Here is a 6,477-nt window from a genome sequence, read left to right on the forward strand (position 1 = left end):
CAGCAATAATAATGAGACTACTTTACATTTGCAGAACACTTCTAACTTTTCAAAGAAATTCTCCAGCTATTATATTTCTTAAAATTAGGTCATATTAAACCGCACTTGAACTTCATTATTAGATCTTTCCTGAGAAGAGAGTTGAGAGATTGTTGGCCCTTTTACATTAATTATGGACATATAAGATGAATTAATCAAATTCTGCTGTACTTCCCATTAAGGTCAATTGTGTGGGAAAAAAAAGCCACTCTGCAGGGTTTGGAGAAGGATGCAGCAGAGAGGATTATGCAAAAACAGAAGTTCTTAAAACGATTTTCATTTTAAATAAACCCTAAACCTATTGTCTTGGTGAAGCATCACTGAGAGTCTACAAGAATACCACGATTTTGAGGAATCAAATTAATCAGCAGAGGTAGATTGACAGTGAAGCTGCAGAGCTGCTCAATTGCCCGGGCCTCAACCAGGGCCCTGGGAGGGGTACGATAAGGTGGTCGCAGCCATTGCTCTTTGTAAAATGGACAAAAAATTCCCCCAATCGGTCTAGAGAGGTATCTCTTTCCATCAAAGTTCCCCACTTTCACATTTGCTTTGAGCAGGTTTTGTTTGAGTGGCCACATAGAGGGCTACCCAAGGCTATATGGGGCCCCAGGAAAATATTTTTGTGGGGTCCCTGTCTGTACAAACAATTTTATGTAAGATATGTTTTTAAATCCAGGGGCCTAGAACAATTAGAACAAGGGCTGGTGAGCGCTAATACAGAGGCCCACGCCCGCAGCTCAGGCTCAGCCGCGTGAGTAGCTCATCCTGTGTCGGATGTGAGTCTCACCCCATATCTGTCTGTTAGCACTATGCTGGTGGCCCAGTATCACAAGATGCTATGAAATAAATGAAAGAAATGTCACACTGGCTAGTAAGTGCAACTCATTCACCAGGCCACCCTAAGAAAAACCTGAGTCCCATAGATCTTTGGGGCATCCTGTCAACCTGTACATGAGGTACAGAATCAGAGCATTCCGAAGGTTGGAATGAGAGGGGCCTATGTCAGGGTGCCCCTTCCAGATGGTGCTGTCAGTCCCAGCCCATTTCAGGGACCAGAGAGACACTCAGTTTTAAGAAAGGCATTCTAAAGTTCACAGCCCCTTGAAGCACAGTGCACAGCATGGGGACCTTGCTCACTGGGGTCTAAGGGCAATTTTGGTTACAAGCACTCAGTATACAATTAATGGGACGTTGACTTAGAGGCTACATTTAGTTAGGGGTTAGTGAAATACATTTATTTGGTTTGCCATTGTTTATGTGTGTAATTAAACGATTGCCAGCCATCCTGATGCAGAAATGGCTTCCGGGAATAGTCCCGCTACCCACTGGGCCAATTCACCCAGCATCAGGGCACAAAGGCGCAGGGCCAGAGGCCATGTCATGGTATAAGCCTTGCACCAGAAGCATGTGCTGCTGGGTAGTAACAGGAAACAAAGTTTGAAAGGGAGCCAGAAGCTAGCCTGTGGAAAAACTTCAATCTTAACAGCTGGTGTATGAAAGAAATATATAGCAGTGTCTCTAAATTTAACAAAATCTTAATAATTTACATAAAATTACCAATAACCCGAAGGTGTGAGACCAAAATTATGTCTAAATATTATATTAAACATGCTAAAGGAGAGACTGAATTATCACGTTCTACACAGAAAATGTTACAAAATCATTTTCACATAACAAGATGACCAAAGAGTATGCTAGTCAGTCTAACTGATCTATAATGTTTCTGGATTTTGTGATTTTTTTTTATGGCAGTCAACTTTTAAAACTTTTAGCTCACTGTGTTTTAATTTCTAAATAAATACTGGCTTTCATATTTAATTGTGTATTCATTATTTAAAGAAGGCCCTCAAAATTGTAGAAGCTTCCAGGCTCACAAAACTGAGATCTAACCGTTTATAGGGCTACATCTTACACTTCAAAATATCTGACTTGTCAATTGAAATTTGTCATTGGCTATAAAAAAAGACATGTGGATTTATGAGTTCCTCTGAGTAGAAACCACACTATTTACTCCCCAAAAGAGCCATTCACACTTAGAATCAAATAAATACATCTAACCTTATCAAATGAGACTTTCCCTAGATGTAAACATGCACACAAATAATCTCCAACCCCTTCAATCCTGACTGTCAGAAGACTGGCAAAGTTCCTGTTCCTGAGAATTCATTTAATTCCTAAGCAAGGTTGACATTAATTTCATCTTTGTTTTCCTACCAGCTCCTACTTGCATGCAGTTCTCTTGGGAGAAGTCCCTCAAGTGTTGAGGACTCTTACCGCCAGCTGTACAGAGCTGGGCTGAGAGCCAGTGTGTGACTATGTGGAAGGTCACGAGGTCAGCGGATCCTGGCTAGGTTCTGCTCAGGCTGCATCCTCAGAGGGGCAGTTCTACCCTTCATCGCTGGGGAAACTGACTCCCACAGCCACATATGCTATATATGACCTAAAATACACCCCAGTAGAACTGAAGCACTTGCGTTAGGGTGGTCACTTTCAAGGCAGCAGATGGGCAGGAGAGGATACCAGTGGGAGATATTAGAAAGTTGGAACACTTTAGAGCTAATCTTACATAATCTGATTTTAAAGCAGTTTCTGGGAACAAGACAGGAGTAAGACAAGGTGCATCCTGTTAGAGTCAATATGAAAAGAATGAGTTATGACCAGCAACTTACCCTAGATTTAGCTTCTGCAATTAAACATTGTCTGATACTCTGAATTCTTGCTGATCAGGACAGTCGATGGGAAGTGTGCTAACAAAAACAGTATCTCAGTGACTTAACGAAATATTTATTTCTAACCTACACAAAGTCCAGACTGAAAGCTTGTGTGACTCTCCTCCAAATAGTGACTCAGGCTAGTTCAGTCCTGTGGCTCTGCTGCTCTATTTCCTTGGTGACATCCAGAGGGTAGATGGGAAGGTCAAGGAAATGGAGGATGGGGCAGTCTTTCAAATATACCAGGACAGAGGTGGAGCCTATCACTTCTACCCACATTTCATTGGTCAGGACTCATCATGTAGATACATTTAGCCAGAGAAAAGACTGGGAAATATCTTCTGTGTGCAAAAAAATGAAAGGAACTAGGTTTGGTGTACTTGTATTGTCACCATAAACCAACCAAATCTTGAGTACCAGTGTCAGCTCTCCATACACCAAAAAACACACAGGCTAAGAAAACTGTATTTTCTTCACTTATTGCTTACAACCATGTATTTGATTGTATGCTTTAATATAGAAAAGTTAGAATCTGATTTGTATGATTTCCTGTTGTATTTAAGTACATTGACTGAACATATCTTTTCTCTTCTTTGGTTCTAGGCTGACATTTGCTACAAGGATTGAACCTGGCAGAGTAAATATTTAAAATTCAGAAATGTTCTCTTTTATCAATCTATCATCTCTTCCAGGCCTGCCTATTATCTCAGTGATACCCTCTGACCCCTGATACATTATTTCAGTCCAACCCCCATCCCACAGGAGTTTTGCAAGGCATTTACAGTTAATTTGATAAACTAAGTTGAACTGAGAAGTTAGGTTGGTTAATAGTGGCATTAAATATTATCACCTCCCTGTTCTGATTTGCATTTTAACCAGCATTTTTCAATGCTTTTTCATTTTGAGCATTTCCTCAATTATGTTTCAGTGAAGCTCAGCCTCAGAGGATGGTGGTGGTGGGCAAATGGGTAACATCCTCCTTTTAACTAAATTTCAGCCTCCCTACATGGCTACCTCTTACAGCTCATCTGGAGATTCACAACAAACATGACAGTATTATAGGTCCTGGGAAATCCTGCAGTAAAGATATCAGTTTTCTTTGTTTATTATGGTTTTCCCAAACTATTTTGACCCTGACAGTTCTTTTAAATTGTTTTTTGTGTTTTGGCTTTTTGGTTTTTTTGTTTCCACTTGTTTTTGCGTAACTCCTACACAAATCATGAAATATTTGTAATGGAGGAAATGTAAAGCCCAACAGAGGGCCAGGAAGGCAATAGTTGAGACAGGGATTTTTCTCAAGGCCTCCTGAGCCAGCCTTACTCTGGGCGGCTATCACTGGGTTCAGCTTCTCATTCCTTCCATGGCCCGATTTCATGTGCATTTTTTGAGTACCTAATTCTGTATTTTATAAATCAAAATCAACATATCCCCAGTGATAGACTAAAAAAATAAACAGGACTCTAAACAATGAGCCCCCTCCTGGGAATTCCAATCTCTCCCATTTAAATTAAAGAAAAATTACTGTCAGCATCACTATTTTCTTTAGTCTGTTCCACATGAAAAAACATAAATCAAATTTTAAATTTTCCCACTTTGGGCTTTGCACTTAAAGAGAAAAGAAGAACTTTGTTCTCTCACAGGGAAGGACTTTAGAAAAAAATTGGCCAAATAAACCCAATAAGCCCCTACCAGCGGTGTCCCTGCTCTTCCAGCCTTACCCACTGGGGAAAAAAAAAATAAACTTTCCGTTTGACTCTCCCTTGCCGACAGTCTTTTCTAACTGCATCACAAATTGAACTTTAAAATAAAGAAAAGAATAAAACCAGCTGCTATGAGATGGGAACTGCAGAGATGTGTGACTAGGACGTTTGTAAGAAAGGAAACCTCAGCATCAATTGATCTGAAACCATCCAAGTGGATGTTTTTGACGCAGCCCTAATATAAATGGGGAAATAAGGGGTTTTTCCACACTAGTGAGTAATGGCCACACCCAAATGAAAACATAAAGCTTTGTGTACATGATTCACCAAAACTAGACAGGAAAAAGAAATTCAGGATAACCTTGACCAACTCTCTCCCATTGCCACCTCCTACTAAGAATCCACAAAAATCAGCTGTTAGGAGAGCCAAAGACAGCACCAACCTGGCTGTTGGAGTTACTGAATGACCGGAAAGGGTCACTTGTGCTCTGATAAGTAGATGCCTCCAGCCAGATGAGGCTTGTGAGGAATGCTGCCTGCCTGCCCCCATGCCTCAAGGCACACTCATACATATCTCACCTCTCCAAATGAACTGTAAACTCTGTGTCAACTGGGCATTGGGAACATATCTTAGATTATTTTATATACCTCACAATGTTTGGAACCTTGGTTTAGACTTCACATTCAATGTGGCCAAGATATAAATCACACGTCACAAGTCATGACTTCCAGGTCCTTGGTATATTACTTTGTAACCATGTAATCTAAAGCAAGTCTCAACTTCTCTGAGCCTGTTTCTTTGTCTGTACAGTTGAAATGATCAAAAAAAAGAAAAAATAGTAGTATTTCCATCACAGAGTTGTTGAAAGAATAGCGATTAATGCTAGAGTAGAGGGGTGGGCTACGGACAGCAGGCATGTGGGACTTCAGAGCCCCCTACTCATCTCAACTCCAGCAATTGTTTTTACCTCCTTTATATATTGGGATTCCATGTAAAATTCTACCTAAAGAATTGTAATACTTCAAATATTGGAACAACATTATTGTGTGATAATGTGCTTGATAAACTAAGAAGTAACTTATTTTCACAGTTTGTACTGAGGTATAATTGGCATAAAGGAAATGTTCATATCTGAAGTGTATACTCAGTGGCTATTTTTATATAGTATACACATATGTATATACCACCCAAATAAAGATAAACATTCCCTTCACCCAGAAAGTTCCCTCATCTCCTTCTCCATTCCGTAGCCCCCTTCCACACACATAGACTTGCTCAGACAGCCACTGCTCTGATTTCTATCACCATTGGTTACTTTTGTTTATTTTAGAACTCCATATAAACAGAATCACATGGCATGTACTCTTTTGTATCTGGCTTTTTTCTCTCAATGTACTATTTATGAGCTTCATCCATGTTGTTATATATAATTAAAGTTAATATTTTTTATTGCTGTATAGGTTTCTATTGTATGATTATATCACAACTTGTTTGTCCATTCACATGTTGACCATCTATGGAGCTGTTTCCAGTTTGAAGTTACTATGAATAAAGCTGCTATAAATATTTTTGTTTAAGGTCCTTTATCATCTCCTATTTTCATTTCTCCTGGATAAATACTTCTGAGTGGAATTACTAGGTTATGGAGGAAGTACATGTTTAACTTTACAATAAGATGTCAATTTCCCCAAGTGGGTCTACCATTATACACTTCCAACATTTTATATGTGAGAGTTTTAGTTGCTAGCATTTAGTGGTACATTTTAAATTTCAACAATATTAATGGTATATGCATCAAAGAATCTCACTGTGGTTTTAATTTGCACCTCTTAATGCTAAACACCTTTTCCTATACATAATTGCAATTTTGATATCTTTTTTTCTTGAGTGTGTTTTCAAGTTTTTGTCCATTTTTTAAAACATTGGGTTATTTTTATCTTTTTATCATTGGTTTGTAAGAGTTCTATTCCAAATAAGTGTCTCTTGTTATTTTGTCTTTTCCCTTTTTAAATAGGGCCTTTGAAGA

General features: G+C 39.0%; 1 long non-coding RNA gene across 1 annotated transcript in view; it reads left to right on the plus strand.

The window, feature by feature from the left end:
* Positions 1 to 4,508, plus strand: part of LOC140844739 (uncharacterized) — a 36,833-nt gene extending 32,325 nt beyond the window's left edge. The window contains exon 3 of the long non-coding RNA XR_012123226.1: positions 3,354 to 4,508. This is a non-coding gene — a long non-coding RNA (uncharacterized lncRNA). The remainder of the gene's footprint in view (positions 1 to 3,353) is intronic.
* The last annotated feature ends 1,969 nt before the right edge of the window (positions 4,509 to 6,477 follow it).

Source organism: Manis javanica, chromosome 12, assembly GCF_040802235.1.
Source record: "Manis javanica isolate MJ-LG chromosome 12, MJ_LKY, whole genome shotgun sequence".
Taxonomy (NCBI): domain Eukaryota; kingdom Metazoa; phylum Chordata; class Mammalia; order Pholidota; family Manidae; genus Manis; species Manis javanica.